The sequence below is a fragment of the Callithrix jacchus genome, chromosome 4 (genome assembly GCF_049354715.1).
Source record: "Callithrix jacchus isolate 240 chromosome 4, calJac240_pri, whole genome shotgun sequence".
Classification (NCBI taxonomy): Eukaryota; Metazoa; Chordata; class Mammalia; order Primates; family Cebidae; genus Callithrix; species Callithrix jacchus.
In genome coordinates this window covers 52,644,111-52,659,080 of record NC_133505.1, presented here as the reverse complement: position 1 = coordinate 52,659,080, position 14,970 = coordinate 52,644,111, and the positions used below count along the sequence as shown (strand labels likewise).

General features: G+C 46.7%; 1 pseudogene; it reads right to left on the bottom strand.

Moving 5' to 3' along the window:
* Positions 1–4,439: 4,439 nt before the first annotated feature.
* On the bottom strand, positions 4,440–10,014 carry LOC100391791 (RNA polymerase II subunit A C-terminal domain phosphatase SSU72 pseudogene; annotated as a pseudogene).
* Between the last annotated feature and the right edge of the window lie 4,956 nt (positions 10,015–14,970).

Here is a 14,970-nt window from a genome sequence, read left to right as displayed (position 1 = left end):
GTGATGTGGAGACACACACAAGGATGTCTAGGCTGGGCATCATGGCTCTCACCTATAATCCCAGCACTTTGGGAAGCCAAGGCAGGAGGGTTACTTGAGGTCAGGATTTGAGTTAGCCTGGCCAACATGGTGAAACCCTGTCTCTACTAAAAATACTAAAATTAGCTGGGCATGGTGGCAGTGCCCATATTCCCAGCTACTCAGGAGGCTGAGGCAGGAGAATCGCTTGAACCCCGGAGGCAGAGGTTGCAGTAAGCTGAGATGGTGCCACCATACTCCAGCCTGGGCAACAGTGCAAGACTCTGTCTTAAAAAAAAAAAAAGTTGTTCATTCATGTTATGGGTTTTTTAATTTATTTTTTTATTTTGAGACAGAGTCTTGCTCTGTCGCCCAGGATGGAGTGGTGCAATGGCATTATCTTGGCTCACTGCAACTTCCACCTCCCAGGTTCAAGTTATTCTCCTGCCCCAGCCTCCCGAGTAGCTGGGATTATAGGCACCCACCACCACACCCGGCTAATTTTTATATTTTTAGTAGAGATGGGGTTTCACCATATTGGGCAGGCTGGTCTTGATCTCCTGAGCTTGTGATCCGCCTGCCTCAGCCTCCCAAAGTGCTGAGATTACAGGCGTGAGCCACCATGCCCAGCTTATGTTCTTTATAATAACAACAACAAAGAAATTAGAAACAACTTAAATGTCAATGAATAGGATAATAGAAAAGGAAATTTAGATTTATTTACAAAATGGAATACTATGCAGCAGACAAAATGAAAGTACTATCTCATGTATCAAGGGGGATAAATATCAAAAACATGATACATGATATGAGTAAAATAAAACCAAATGGCAAAAGAATCTGGGCCACATTACATCATATTTGTAAGAATTTATGATACATGAGCAATAATATATATTTTTGTGGTTGCATATCCACAAAGATGGATATGCAAAGTTGAGGCTGCAGTGAGCCACAATCACACCATTGTACTTCGGCCTGGGCAACAGAGCAAGACCCTATCTCTCTCTCTCTCTCTCACACACACACACACATACACACACACACACACACACACACAGCATAGACTGAAAAGACAGAACTTCAGGAGAGTGGCTCTCTCTCAGGGGAAGGGGCAGAGATGGCAAAGTTCCACAGGGAGGGGGAGGGGACTATAAAGAAAGTGGCCGGCATAGTGGCTGGTGCCTGTAATCCCAGCACTTTGGGAGGCTGAGGTGGGCGTATCACTTGAGGTCAAGAGTTGGAGACCAGCCTGGTCAACATGGCAAAACCCCATATCTACTAAAAATACAAAAATTAGCTGGGTGCGGTGGTGTGTGCCTGTAATCCCAGCTACTCAGGAGGCTGAGGCAGGAGAATTGCTGGAACTGGGGAGGCAGAGGAGGTTGCAGTGAGCTGAGATTGCACCACTGCACTCCAGCCTGGGCAACAGAGTAAAACTCCATCTCAAAAAAAAAAATGTGGAAAGAAATAAGACAAACCGTTAACACTTTAATCTTGGTTGTGAATATATGGCAGTATTCTATATATTATTTGCTGTCCTCTGTATTTTATTATTATTCTGCATACCATCTATTTAACATGGTGTGGAATATGTATGGGTCTCCCCAACTGCTGCCCTCTTTCTCTGGATCTCCCAAACTCTCTTCCATCTTTTTCCCTCCCTTTCCTTCCTGACCTCCTACAAGTTTCTGGCTCCCCAGAAATCGAGGCAGTGTGTCCTGGCAGTTAGGGAGTGTGGCGCTGGCAGGCAGGCCCCTTGTTTCCAGCTGGCCCCGAGTATCCTCCTTTCTGTCCTCAGTGTTTCCTTGGGTGTTTAGAGTTGACCCCTTTCCGCCCTGCCTTTCCTCTCCAGCCCCCATAGGCAGGAGTTGGCTCTTTGTGCCAAGGATGAGGAATCCTGCTGGAGGTGAGGCTGCCATCAGGGGAGAGGGAACAGGATGGGCAAAGAGGGAGGCTGGGGGTGATCTTGACAAGCCACCCCATGCCAATCCTGGGAGCACAAACTGCTCCCTTCGCCATGGCCCAGAAGGACCGCTGGTGCCCAGCAGAGCTCTGCCTATCACTCTCCTCCTGCTCCTTGAAAATCCAGTGAATGCCCCCTCCAGGCTGGCCTCTTTCCTTCCACCCTTGCCCCATCTTCCTCTTAATAAGAGAATTCTGGAAATATGAGAGAAGGGACTGGAGAACTCATTCTAGGAGTGATGAGGACCTGGAATGGTAGGTTTGGGGAAAAGACATTTGTCAATACCACAAAGGCAAGTCCATACCAATTATGACAACAGATGTTAAACTTCTCTGTGTTTAATTCACCTGATGAGTATTCTATTTGGATCTGACAGCATAACTATCAAAGAACAGAAAATATGGGAATAGTTCTTTTTTTTTGAGACGGAGTTTAGCTGTTGTTACCCAGACTGGAGTGCAATGGCACTATCTCGGCTCACCGCAACCTCCGCCTCCTGGGTTCAAGCAATTTTCCTGCCTCAGCCTCCCAAGTAGCTGGGACTACAGGCGCGCACCACCATGCCCAGCTAATTTTTGTATTTTTAGTAGAGATGGGGTTTCACCTTGTTGACCAGGATGGTCTCGATCTCTTGACCTTGTGATCCACCCACCTCGGCCTCCCAAAGTGCTGGGATTATAGGCGTGAGCCACCGCGCCCGGCCAGGGAATAGTTCTTTTTAAAGAGCTCAACATTTTGAACATATCTCCAGGAAAGTGGATACCTGCACAAAACTCTACCCACAGAAACTACTTTTTTTTTTTTTTGAGATGGAATTTTGCTGTTGTCTCCCAGGCTGGAGTGCAGTGGCGCATCTCAGTTCACTGCAACCTCCGCCTCCTGAGTTCAAGCAATTCTCCTGTCTCAGCCTCCTGAGTAACTGGGATTACAGGCATGTGCCACCACGTCCAGCTAATTTTTAATTTTTAAGGGAGATAGGTTTTTACCATGTTGGCCAGGCTGATCTCGAACTCCTGACCTTGGGTGATCTGCCGCCCTTGGCCTCCCAAAGTGCTGGGATTTCAGGTGTGAGCCACCGTGCCAGGCCAGAATTTATTATTAGAGTTAGAATCATGCTGGAAGAGAGCGACCGTGTGACTGGATTCACTTTTGGTGGAGAGGGCAGCTCTGAGATCAAGTAATAGTAATAGTATTATTTCATAGAAAGACAATATGGGGTGATAGTTAAGCAAATTGACTCTGGAGCTCTGGTGCCCACGTGCAAATCCCAGCTCCTCTACTGCCAGTATGGAATTTTAGGCAAATAAGTCATTAGCCACTCTGTGCCTCAGTTCACTTTTCTGTGAAATAGAGCCAATCTGTTAGGATTCAGGGCATAATACAGGTTAAATATTAGAATGGTGTCTGGTATAGAAAGCATGTCAGGCTGGGTGTAGTGGTTCATGCCCGTAATCCTAGCACTTTGGGATCATACCCAGCCTGGGTGACAGAGCAAGACTCCGTCTGAAAAAAAAAAAAGAAAACATGACAATGTAAATATTCAAAGACTAGTAGCACTCTTTGTTATACCCCATAACTCTTATTCATTTATCACATTATTACTATTTGAGACTGAGTCTCATGCTGTCACTGGGCTGGAGTGTAATGGCATGATCTCTGCTCACTGCAGCCTCCACCTCCCAGGTTCAAGCAACTCTGCTGCCTCAGCCTCCCAAGTAGCTGGGATTACAGGTGCCCACCACAATGCCCAGCTATTGTTTTGTGTTTTTAGTAGAGATAGGGGTTTCACCATGTTGGCCGGGCTGGTCTTGTACTCCTAACTTCATGATTTGCCCACCTCGGCCTCCCAAAGTGCTGGGATTACAGGTGTGAGCCACCGCATATGGCTTATCACATTATTATTATTATTATTATTATTATTATTATTTTGACGGCAGCATCTATTTATTGGGCAATTCCAGGTCATTCCTAACAGGGCAGCGGGGTCTGTGCAGTCTGGCCAGGTGGGGAGGAGGGAGGGAGGGGGTGCCTAGAGGCGGGGAAGTGAACACAAACTGCTATCTTTCCATTTTGGTTAAAGAAAAATACGCCTGTAATCCTAGCACTTTGGGAGGCTGAGGTGGGTGGATCACCTGAGGTCAGGAGTTCAAGACCATCCTGGTCAACATGGTGAAACCCCGTCTCTACTAAAAATACAAAAAATTAGCTGGGCATGGTGGCACGTGCCTGTAATCCCATTTACTCAGGAGGCTGAGGCAGGAGAATTGCCTGATCCCAGGAGGCAGAGGTTGCGGTGAGCAGAGATCGCACTATTGCACTCCAGCCTGGGTAACAAGAGCGAAACTCCATCTCAAAAAAAAGAAAAAGAAAAATACTACCATCAATATCCCGCTTTAAAAGTGGGAAGGAAAAGACTTGATTGCTTCAATGTGCTGTTTAGACATCTCCTCTGGTTTCATATGCACGGTTTATTTGGGTAACGCTACAGTCGCCAGCAGAACACCTGTAAGTAAAAGCAAACGTCAGGGAGAAGAAAGTATGAACAAAAGGAAGCTGGAGAAGGTGGCCCAGCCAGGGAGGGGTCTGTGCTCAGTAGAAGCAGATAGTGTGCAGGAAGGTAAGCCCACTCCTCTCCACAAACTGCAGCAGCTCGTTAATCTGGTTCTCCGTGTCCTCCGTGTGCTGGATACACTGGCAGAGCTCACAGATGAGAAATGTCCCCAGGGTGGCCTCCTCGTGTTTGTCCTGGATGTCCACATTGACCACGTGCACTGGCTGGCAGGTCTCCTGTTCTCTGGAATTCAGATCTTCCACCACCTGGTCGTACACTCTCTCTTGGCAAGTGAGGATCAGATCAAACAGGTCTTTGCAGTTCTGGAACCTTTCTGGCCGGGGCTCCATTCTCTTATTTCTGTCCAGTATATGCAAAATGACATTTTGTGTATAGAGTTTTTTTGTCTTTCCTAAGAAGATCATTGTACATCTGGTCATATGCGGTTTTGAAATCATAAACATTGGGCTTGTCTGCAGCTGGTCCTGGAAGCTTCATGTGAGTCCCTGTTCCAAAGGATTGGACGCCGAATCCCCCCGTTTGCTGAGGATGTTGTGCGCCTCCAGGCTCCAGCTCTGGTTGCTCAAGCACACCACTGCCACCTGCAGCGGAAGGCATGGCTGTGGCCGCACAGCCTTCTCACATTATTATTTACACGTATATGGTTCAATTGGCCCTTATACGTTTCCCCTGACTGTTCTCCTCCTTGAGAGATGAGTAAACTGAAGTTCGTAGAGGGCCTCGGTGACAAAACAGGGTGGTAGGAAGACAGTCAATTCCAGCTGGAACACTTTGGCCCTCCAGAGGCATCCCAGATGGAGAGTTTTGAAGGTTTCAAATAGGGAGCAGTCACATTAGCTGGAACAACCATTGGTTGCTTTAGTCCACACACTCTTTTGTGCAGGCTCTCGAAGTACATCTGTGGAGAAGACGGTCCTGCTCTCAAGGTGTGGTCAGTAGGAGAAACAGGAGGAAGCCGGAAATTATAAGGCAGAAAGAGAAATGCCCGAAGCTTAGGCGTCCAGGGCACTTGGCCAACGTGAAAGGTGAAAGCAGGCTTCCTGGAGGGTGGGGTTTTAACCTGGAGGAGTGGCCAGAGAGGGAGGAGGGCTTCCAGGAGGGAAAGAGGGGTTGTCCTGGGGATGAAAGATGGGTAGAATGTGACAGACAGCCCCTCTACCCATGCTGTAGGGAAGGGTTAGAGTCCAGGTGAGGAAGAACAGGAGCAGACAAAAGACCAGAGAGTAAGGTGAATTCAGGAAAAGCTTAGTAGACCCGAGGCGTGGGCCAGCAACAACTACCAGGCCTGTACGTCCCTCCTGGCTGTGTCACTAACAGATGCTGGGAACACTGTGGACCCTTTGGTGGCGACTGAGCAACTCCAAGCTTCTGGAAGAATTGGCAAAGCCTGAGGTATCTGAAATAACAAGAAGAAATTGTTGTTGAAGTTTAACTTATAAATTCTCTTAGAATTTGGTTTCCCTGAAATGAGTTACTGGCTTTGTGATGCTTCTTACTTACTGTATTGATGAGATTTGAGAAAATGAAGAATAACATGAAAAGTTAAAATATAGCTTGTAACTTTGGCTCTGCTGAGCTGTTCTTGTAAAAACAGGAACTTGATGTGAGAGACAAGCCACGTAGCCTGACTGCCGGAGAGAGATGACAGCACGTAATAAGCTTCTCGTTGCAGAGAGCCTAGAAACAGACGTGTAATGGAGAGGCTTATGGCCCAGATTCCTTTCCCAGGAAAGGCATATTGATTACGGGCCCTGGGAAGGGAATGCAACCCTTATGGAGAGCCTGTAAACCAACGCACGAGGGGGGCGTCTCATGAGGAAAAACCTCTGTGGTGGAGATAAGGATGTGAAAGTCTTTCTTCTCCCGCTGCTCCTCCAGGCCTGCATGGGGGTCTCCCCCCTCTTGCAGTTTTGTGGTTGGGCTGGTTGTCCTGTGTCAGATCCTGTTCCCCCTGCAGCTGTGAGCCCAGTGTTTTTCTTGCTGATGATTATAAGTTTATGTTTAACCTCTATTCTTGCTAAGGTGTATGGTTTCTATGCTGACACACAGAAAGTTATCTTTATGTTGTTCTGCTTTTACAATATCACATTGTGATTTTTATGCACCAGTTTTGCAAATGTATTCTTTTTGTATGATCATTACCACACTGCTGTATGGCCTCACTCCCCCTCCCCTATTGAAAGAGTCTAATAAAAAAACTGAGATTTTCAGGGGAATTTTAGACATCCACGGAGCAGCTTTATGTGGTGTTTCCCCTGGACCCAGCTTTGAAGAAAACCATTTTTTTCTCTTTTTTTTTTTCCTTTTCACTGGCCACTTGATCACTTTGAGAGATCTTGAATCCACATTGATATGTTGGGAGCTAGTCTTCCAAAAAACAGAAACAGGGAAACCAGGACTCTTTCGGGGGATGAGGTGATGATCCAGGTTCCCAACAAGATTCTGAAGCCCTGTGAAACCTGGAGTGTGACGTCTCTGGAGGGGTGGATGAGGGGCAGGAGAAAAGTGGATGGGGGAGGGGGGCCAAGGAGAGGATGAAGCTGCTGTGGGCATGAGCAGGCTCGGAACTTGGAGACTCACATGTCAGCATCTCATTCACCGTCCTTGGAAGACAGAAGAAGCTCAGGGAGCTGTGCAAGAGATAGGAAAGTGCATTTACAAACTCCCACAGGGATGGAGTAAGTTTAACACAATTATTTTGGAAATACACACCCACATGCATACACACACACACACACACACACACACACACACACACGAGGCACTGATAAAGAGCAGGAAGATGCCGGGCGCAGTGGCTCACACCTGTAATCCCAGCACTTTGGGAGGCCGAGGTGGACAGATCACCTGAGGTCAGGAGTTTGGGACCAGCCTGGCCAACATGCTGAAACCCTGTCTCTACTTAAAATACAAAAATTAGCCAGGCGTGGTGGCGAGTGCCTGTAATCCCAGCTACTTAGGAGGCTGAGGTGGGAGTATTGCTTGAACCCGGGAGATGGAGGTTGCAGTGAGCAGAGATCCTGCCACTTCACTCCAGCCTGGGCAACAGAGTGAGACTTCCTCAAAAAAAAAAAAAAAAATTTTTATAAGAAAAAATGCTGAGTACAAAAATAGGCAAGGACAAGAGGCTCAGGCAGGAGAACTGCTTGAACCCAGGTGTTCCAGACTGTAGTGCCTGATGATCCCACCTACAAATAGCCACCACACTCCAGCCTGGGCAACATAGTGAGACTTTATATATATGTGTGTATATATATATATGTGTGTGTGTGTGTGTGTGTGTGTGTGTGTGTGTACATATATATAACTATCTCTTTATATTCTTTGGGAACATATATATATATATCACATATATAGAAAATAAAATGCAAGCAAAAGCAAAAATGAATAGTTGCTCAGTCTCATTATCCTTAAGAGACATGCAAATTATAGCTATGCTGAGATACCGTTTTTCTTCTACCAGATTAGAAATATGTAAAAGGCTGGGCTCGGTGGCTCATGCCTGTAATCTCAGCACTTTGGGAGGTCTAGGCAGGCAGATCGTGAGGTCAAGAGATCGAGACCATCCTGGCCAACATTGTGAAAACCAATTTCTACTAAAAATACAAAAATTAGCTGGGCATGGGGGTGTGCACCTGTAGTCCCAGCTACTCGGGAGGCTGAGGCACAAGAATCACTTGAACCCAGGAGGCAGAGGTTGCAGTGAGCCGAGATTGCACCACTGCATTCCAGACTAGCGACAGAGCAAATATGTAAAAAGTTGCCACACACGATGTTTACGAGGCTGTAGGGGAAAACAGCAGTCTCCTGCTTGTGGTAGTACAAATTATTATTACCCTTATAGAGGGGAATTTCCTTTTTTATCAGAATTACTGATGTATATACTATTTAGCTCAATAATCCTACTAGCTCAATAATCCTACTTTTAGAAATTTATTATATAAAAATATTGTACTGGGATAAAATGACATATGTATAATGTTACTTATTGCAGCATTATTTATAATAATGAAAGACTGGGAACACCTGTCAACGAAGAACTGCTAAATAATGGACTTTAATCCAGTGCAATACTAAGCAGCTGTAAAAACAAAATACAAAAATCAGCTGGGCATGGTGGCACGTGCCTGTAATCCCAGCTACTCAGGAGGCTGAGGCAGGAGAATTGCCTGAACCCAGGAGGCGGAGGTTGCGGTGAGCAGAGATCGTGCCACTTTACTCCAGCCTGGGTAACAAGAGCGAAACTCTGTCTCAAAAAAAATAAAAAATAAAAAAAAATAAGGAAGCTATAGGCCAGGCACGGTGGCTTATGCCTGTAATCCTAGCACTTTGGTTTTGGGAGGCTGAAATGGGTAGATCACTTGAGGTCAGAAGTTCAAAACCATCATGGCCAACATGGTGAAACCTCGTCTCTACTTAAAAAAAAAAAAAAGAAAGAAAGAAAGAAAAAGGAAAAAAAATTAGCAGAGTGTGGTGGCAGGTGGCTGTAATCCCAGCTACTTGGGAGGCTGAGGCAGAAGAATTCTTGAACCCAGGAGATGGAGGTTGCAGTGAGCCAAGATGGCACCATTGTACTCCAGCCTGAGTAACAAGAGCAAAACTCTGACTCAAAAAAAAAACAAACAAAAAAAAAAACAAAAAAAACCAGACTCTGTATACTAATAGAAAAATATCTCTAAGATATGTATTTTAAAAATTGCTTTTAAAAATAAGCTAGCTATTGGGCTAGGCACAGTTGCTTATGCCTGTAATCTCAATACTTTGGGAGGCGAAGGCAAGAGGATCACTTGAGCCCAGGAGTTCGAGACCAGCCTGGGCAACACAGTAAGACGGTCTCTACAAAAAAAAAAAAAAAAAAAGCTGACCTTGTTGGTGTCCAACCATAGTCTCAGCTAGGCAGGAGAGTGAGGCAAGATCACCAGAGCCCAGGAGTTGAAGGCTTCAGTGAATCATGATCGTACCACTGCACTGCAGTCTGGGCAACAAAGGGAGACCCTGTGCAAAACAAAACAAAACAAAAACCCCCAAAAACTAAAAGACCAGGGCTGGGCGCAGTGGCTCACGTCTGTAATCTCAGCACTTTGGGAGGTCGATGAGGGTGGATCCCAAGGTCAGGAGTTTGAGACCAGCCTGATCAACATTGTGAAACCCCGTCTCTACTAAAAATGAAAATAAAAAATAGAAAAATTAGCTGGGTGTGGTGATGTGAGCCTGTAATTCCAGCTACTTGGGAGGCTGAGGCAGGAGAATCACTTGAACTCGGGAGGTGGAGGTTGCGGTGAGCTGAGATGGCGCCACTGTACTCTAGCCTGGGCCACAGAGTAAGACTCTGTCTCAGAAACAACAAAACAAACACACACACACACACAGAAAAGCAAAAGAAGCTAATGAGCTCATCCTGCTTTACTTTTTCTTCACTCAGCATCTTGTCGGCTCCACAGCTGTGGCTTGGCGGCATCTAGCCTGTTGCCTCTGTTGCATAGCAGCACACTTGGGACCCAGTTTTCTCAGAGACCAGAGGATGAAGCTGCTAAGATATTCTGAGGGAGAAGAGAAGTGAGGTTGAGGTTGTTTCTCTGATGTAGCCTCATTATTTGCAGTAGAAATGGAGGACACGGGGGCAGTGGTTCGTAGAATGGCAGTCAGTCATCAGGAGAAGAAATCTAGCTTGCCATGTGGCCTCCAATGGGGTCAACCAGCATGGATTGGGACGATGCAGGCAGCGTGGTTTAGTGCCCTTTCCCAGAAAAACTCAGCCACCTGGTTCTATGAGCAGAGGACTAAAAAGGACTAGAAAATGTGGGGCTGCCTGCCTGTGGTTACAGGTCCCTTGGAGACAGCAAGGGCATAGAGGGAATAGCTTCCCAGGGGTTCAGGTTGAGCTGGGATGGAATTCTAGTGAAGTTGGATGGGGATGGAGTCCAGAGGGACTAGAAGATTGGTGAGCCTCATTTTCCAAATTCTAAATAATATTGTATACAGCCATTGCTAATAGTATTTAATGCAGGCAAGTGGTAAACACTCACTAATGTCAAGGACTATTCTAAGTCTAATATGCTTCTTGCTTATTCAACTCTATGTCATAACCTTCATGCTGTTTGTGTTATTTAGTTCAATGGCTTGATATTTTATCATGCGTATAATCTCTAATGTGGATTTATTTATTTATTTTAAAGACAGCGTCTCCCTCTGTTGCCCAGGCTGGAGTGCAGTGTTTGATCAGAGCTCACTGAAGCTTTGAATTCCTGGGCTCAAGTGATTTCCCTGCCTCAGCTCCCGAGTAACTATAACTATAGGCATGCCCCACCACGCCTGGCTATAATGTGTTCACAATTGAAAATCTGTTTAAAAAAAATTTTTTTTACTATTATAGATAATATCCAAAGTTTTTATTTTTTATTTTTTTTGAGACAGAGTTTTGCTGTTGTTACCCAGACTGCAGCGCAATGGCACAATCTCGGCTCACCACAACCTCCGCCTTCTGGGTTCAAGCAATTCTCCTGCCTCAGCCTCCCAAGTAGCTGGGACTACAGGCACGTACCACCATGCCCAGCTAATTTTTTGTATTTTTAGTAGAGACGGGGTTTCACCTTGTTGACCAGGATGGTATCCATCTCTTGACCTCATAATCCACCCACCTCGGCCTCCCAAAGTGCTGGAATTACAGGCGTGAGCCACCGCGCCCGGCCCCAAAGTTTTTTTTAAAAAAAAGAATGGTGTGCCTAAGTGCTTCACTTTCATTGTCGCAGTTGACCATACAACACCCCTCTGAGACAGGAATTGTCACCTCTGATGATAGATTCAAAAGGACACTGTGTTAGGAAAGTAAAGTAATTTGCCTGAAGATACCCAGCTTGCGAATCTTCACCTTGAGCCACTACGCGAAGTGTTGGGGAAAGAAAATAACTTTTATTTGACGTGGTGGTGGGTGACTGTGATCCAGCCTCTTGGGAGGCTGAGGCCTGAGAATTACTTGAACCCGGGAGGCAGAGGTTGCAGCGAGCTGAGATCGCGCCACTGAACGCCAGCCTGGGCAACTGAGAGAGACTCTGTCTCAAAAAAATAAAAAGTAAAAATAAATAAAATAAAAATAACTTTTATCTGAGGAATGTAAGACCTTTCAATTATCAGGCCCAGAGAGACATTAACATGAGACACAATCGCACCCTACACTCTGCTCTCCCCTTTAAGCTATGTATTCATCCCTTGGAACTGATTGCTATTGCTACAAGTAGCTATAAATTGTCCTAATAATGCAACACCAGACACTACAGCCAATCACTAATCAATGTTATTTTTGAAAACCAATGAGAATTCCTGACAAACAACTTTGTATCATTCCACTCACTGTCCTCATTTTTTAGCTTTATTTATTCTTTATCTTTTTTGAGACAGAGCCTTGCTCTGTCACCCAGGCTGGAGTACAGTGGCACGATCTGGGCTCACTGCAACCTCCGCCTCCCGGGTTCAAACAATTCTCCTGCCTCACCCTCCCGAGTAGCTGGGACTACAGGCACCTGTCACCATGCCCAGCTAATTTTTGTATTTTTAGTAGAGACAGGGTTTCACAATCTTGGCCAGGCTGGCCTTGAACTCCTGACCTCGTGATCCACCCTCCCCAGCCTCCCAAAGCGCTGGGATTACAGGCATGAGCCACTGCGTCCGGTCTTTTTTACCTTTAAAAATGCATTTTGGCCAGGCATAGTGGCTCACACCTTTAATCTCAGCACTTTGGGAAGCTAAGTGGGGGCAGATCACTTGAGGTCAGTAGTTTGAGGCCAACCTGGCCAACATGGTGAAACCCCATGTCTACTAAAAACACAAATAGCCGGGCATGGTGATGTGTGCCTGTAGTCCCGGCTACCCAAGAGGCTGAGTCAGGAGAATCAATCACCTGAGCCTAGGAGGCAGAGGTTGCAGTGAGCCAAAATTGTGCCACTGTACTCCAGCCTGGGTGATAGAGAGCCTGACACACACACACACACACAAACACCCCAAAACAAAACAAAACGAAAAATATTTTTTTTTTTGAGACAAGACCTCACTCTGTCACCCAGGCTGGAGCGCAGTGGTATGATCACAGTTCACTGCAGCCTCGACTTCCTGGATTCAAGTGATTCTCCCACTTCAGCTCCCCAAGTAGCTGGGACCACAGGTGTGCACCACCAGGCCTGGCAAACTTTTCCTTTTCTTCCTTTTGAAACAGTCTCACTGTCTCACCCACGCTGGAGTGCAGTGGCACAACCTTGGCTCACTGCAACCTCTGCCTCCCAGGTTCAAGCGATTATCTTGTCTCAGCCTTCCGAGTAGTTGGGATTACAGGCGTGCACCACCATGCCTGGCTAATTTTTGTATTTTTAGTAGAGATGGAGTTTCACCATGTGGCCGGGCTGGTCTTGAACTCCTGGCCTCAAGTGATCTACCTGCCTCGGCCTCCCAAAGTGCAGGGATTACAAGTGTGAGCCATTGTACCCAGCCTAAAAATCCACTTGTAACTGCTGCTAATTGGGGTGTCTATTCAGAACAATTTGAATCTATTCTTCAGGGTTGCAATCCTTATAACTCTCTACTCCCATAAACTCTCTACTCCCATAAAGTTTGCTTCAGTTTCCTCATTTTATGTTTACAGTGTGTTTATGAGTCACTTCAGCTTTGTTCCAAACCAGAAGGGGCAGTCCTGATTTGGGAATTTTCTGCTTCCTTTCTATCCTGACTTGAAGTTGGCAGCATCTCACCCTAGGCCATGGAACAAGGGGTGGGGTCAGCATCTTCTTGGAATTCCCAGAACCATTTGGGACTGCCTGGGACCTCTCAGAGGCTCAAAGGACCTGCCAGGTTTTTGTTTTTCTTCTTCTTCTTTTTTTTAAAGATGGAGTCTCCCTGTGTTACCCAGGCTGGTCTGAAACTCCTCAGCCTCCCAAGTAGTTGGAATTACAGGCATGTGCCACCATGCCTAGCATGGACCTGTTAGTTTGAGGCTGTCAGTGACCTCTCCCTGCCCTCCCCTGGGGACTTTTGCTCAGAGGAAGCAGGGAGGGCTGGCAGGATGGGAAATGATTTCTCTGAAGGCGGTGGGGGGTGGCGGTATGGAGGGAAGGTGGCTTTATATTCAGGCAGACTAGCTTTAGTCTTTGAAGTCACCAAGGAGGCAGGGGCCAGGGCTGGTGCAGAGAATCAGTCACCAGATTAAGGAAGATCAGAATCCCACCTGCCCCACTAAGCATACAAGGGCTGGATTTAGTGCACATGGAAGGAAGCTAGCCATCCCAGGAAGCTGCACAGAGACAGGAAGGGTTTAGCTTCACTGGGGATGACAGATCTCTAAACTAGGGGAAGATAGGGGGCTGTCTTTACTTGAGAGGCTGAGAAGCTCATGTGCCTAGGCTCCAGTGTCCCTGCCAGAAACCAGAAGGGGAGGCCATGGAGAGCTCTCAAAGGACAGGAGGAGAAGTGCAGTTTCAGGGCTGCTGTGAGCGGCCTGGGTCTTCTCACTACTGCAGGAGGCTGTGGCTGGGGTGGGGTGTGGGCATCTGGGCAGAGACCCCAAGGTCAAAAACAGGTAGGCCCAGAAAGAAATGTTTTTTTCATGCTTCCTGCAAGGGCAGTAGCTTGACAGGCAACAATTTTCTAACGATAATAATGATTTGAATCTGAACACCTTTAAGGCAGGAATGAATTCACCTATTGTCACAGTCGTCAACCCTCCTAGTCCCACACCAGGAGGATTCTTTCATTTATTTATTTAATTAATTTATTAATTTTTGAGGTGGAGTCTCGCTCTGTCACCCAGGCTAGAGTGAAGTGGTACGATCTCAGCACACAGCAACCTCCACCCACTGGGTTCAAGCAATTCTTCTGCCTCAGCCTCCCAAGTAGCTGGGATTATAGACATGTGCCACCACGCCCAGCTAATTTTTGTATTTTTAGTAGAGTGGGGTTTTCCATGTTAGGCAAGCTGGTCTCGAACTCCTGACCTTAGGTGATCCACCCACCTTGCCCTCCAAGAGTGCTGGGATTAAAGGTGTGAGCCACTGCACCCAGCAGGTTCATTCATTTATATGACCTGCTGGCTGCTGCAGGTGTCAGATTTTTAACCTTTGGGACCCCTGGAGTGCCACCTTTGGGAACCCCAGTTTGAGGCAGCAGATGAGACTCCTGCCAGCCCTGGCTCAGCTCCCCTAGAGGCGCTCCACTATAGGGCACACTTCACAGTTCTTCACAGGGAGGGATCTGTGTGCCTAGCATCCGGCACTGCCCGTAAGCACCGAATGTGGCCTCTAGTTATTGTGACAACTGCACATTTCGAAATGCTCCCTACCACCCTTGGCTGAGAGCTACCCAATCCTTTGGTCCTGGGGAAGTGATTTCCACCCCCACCAGTCTTTTCTTGGCATAAAAACACAGAGACATTAAA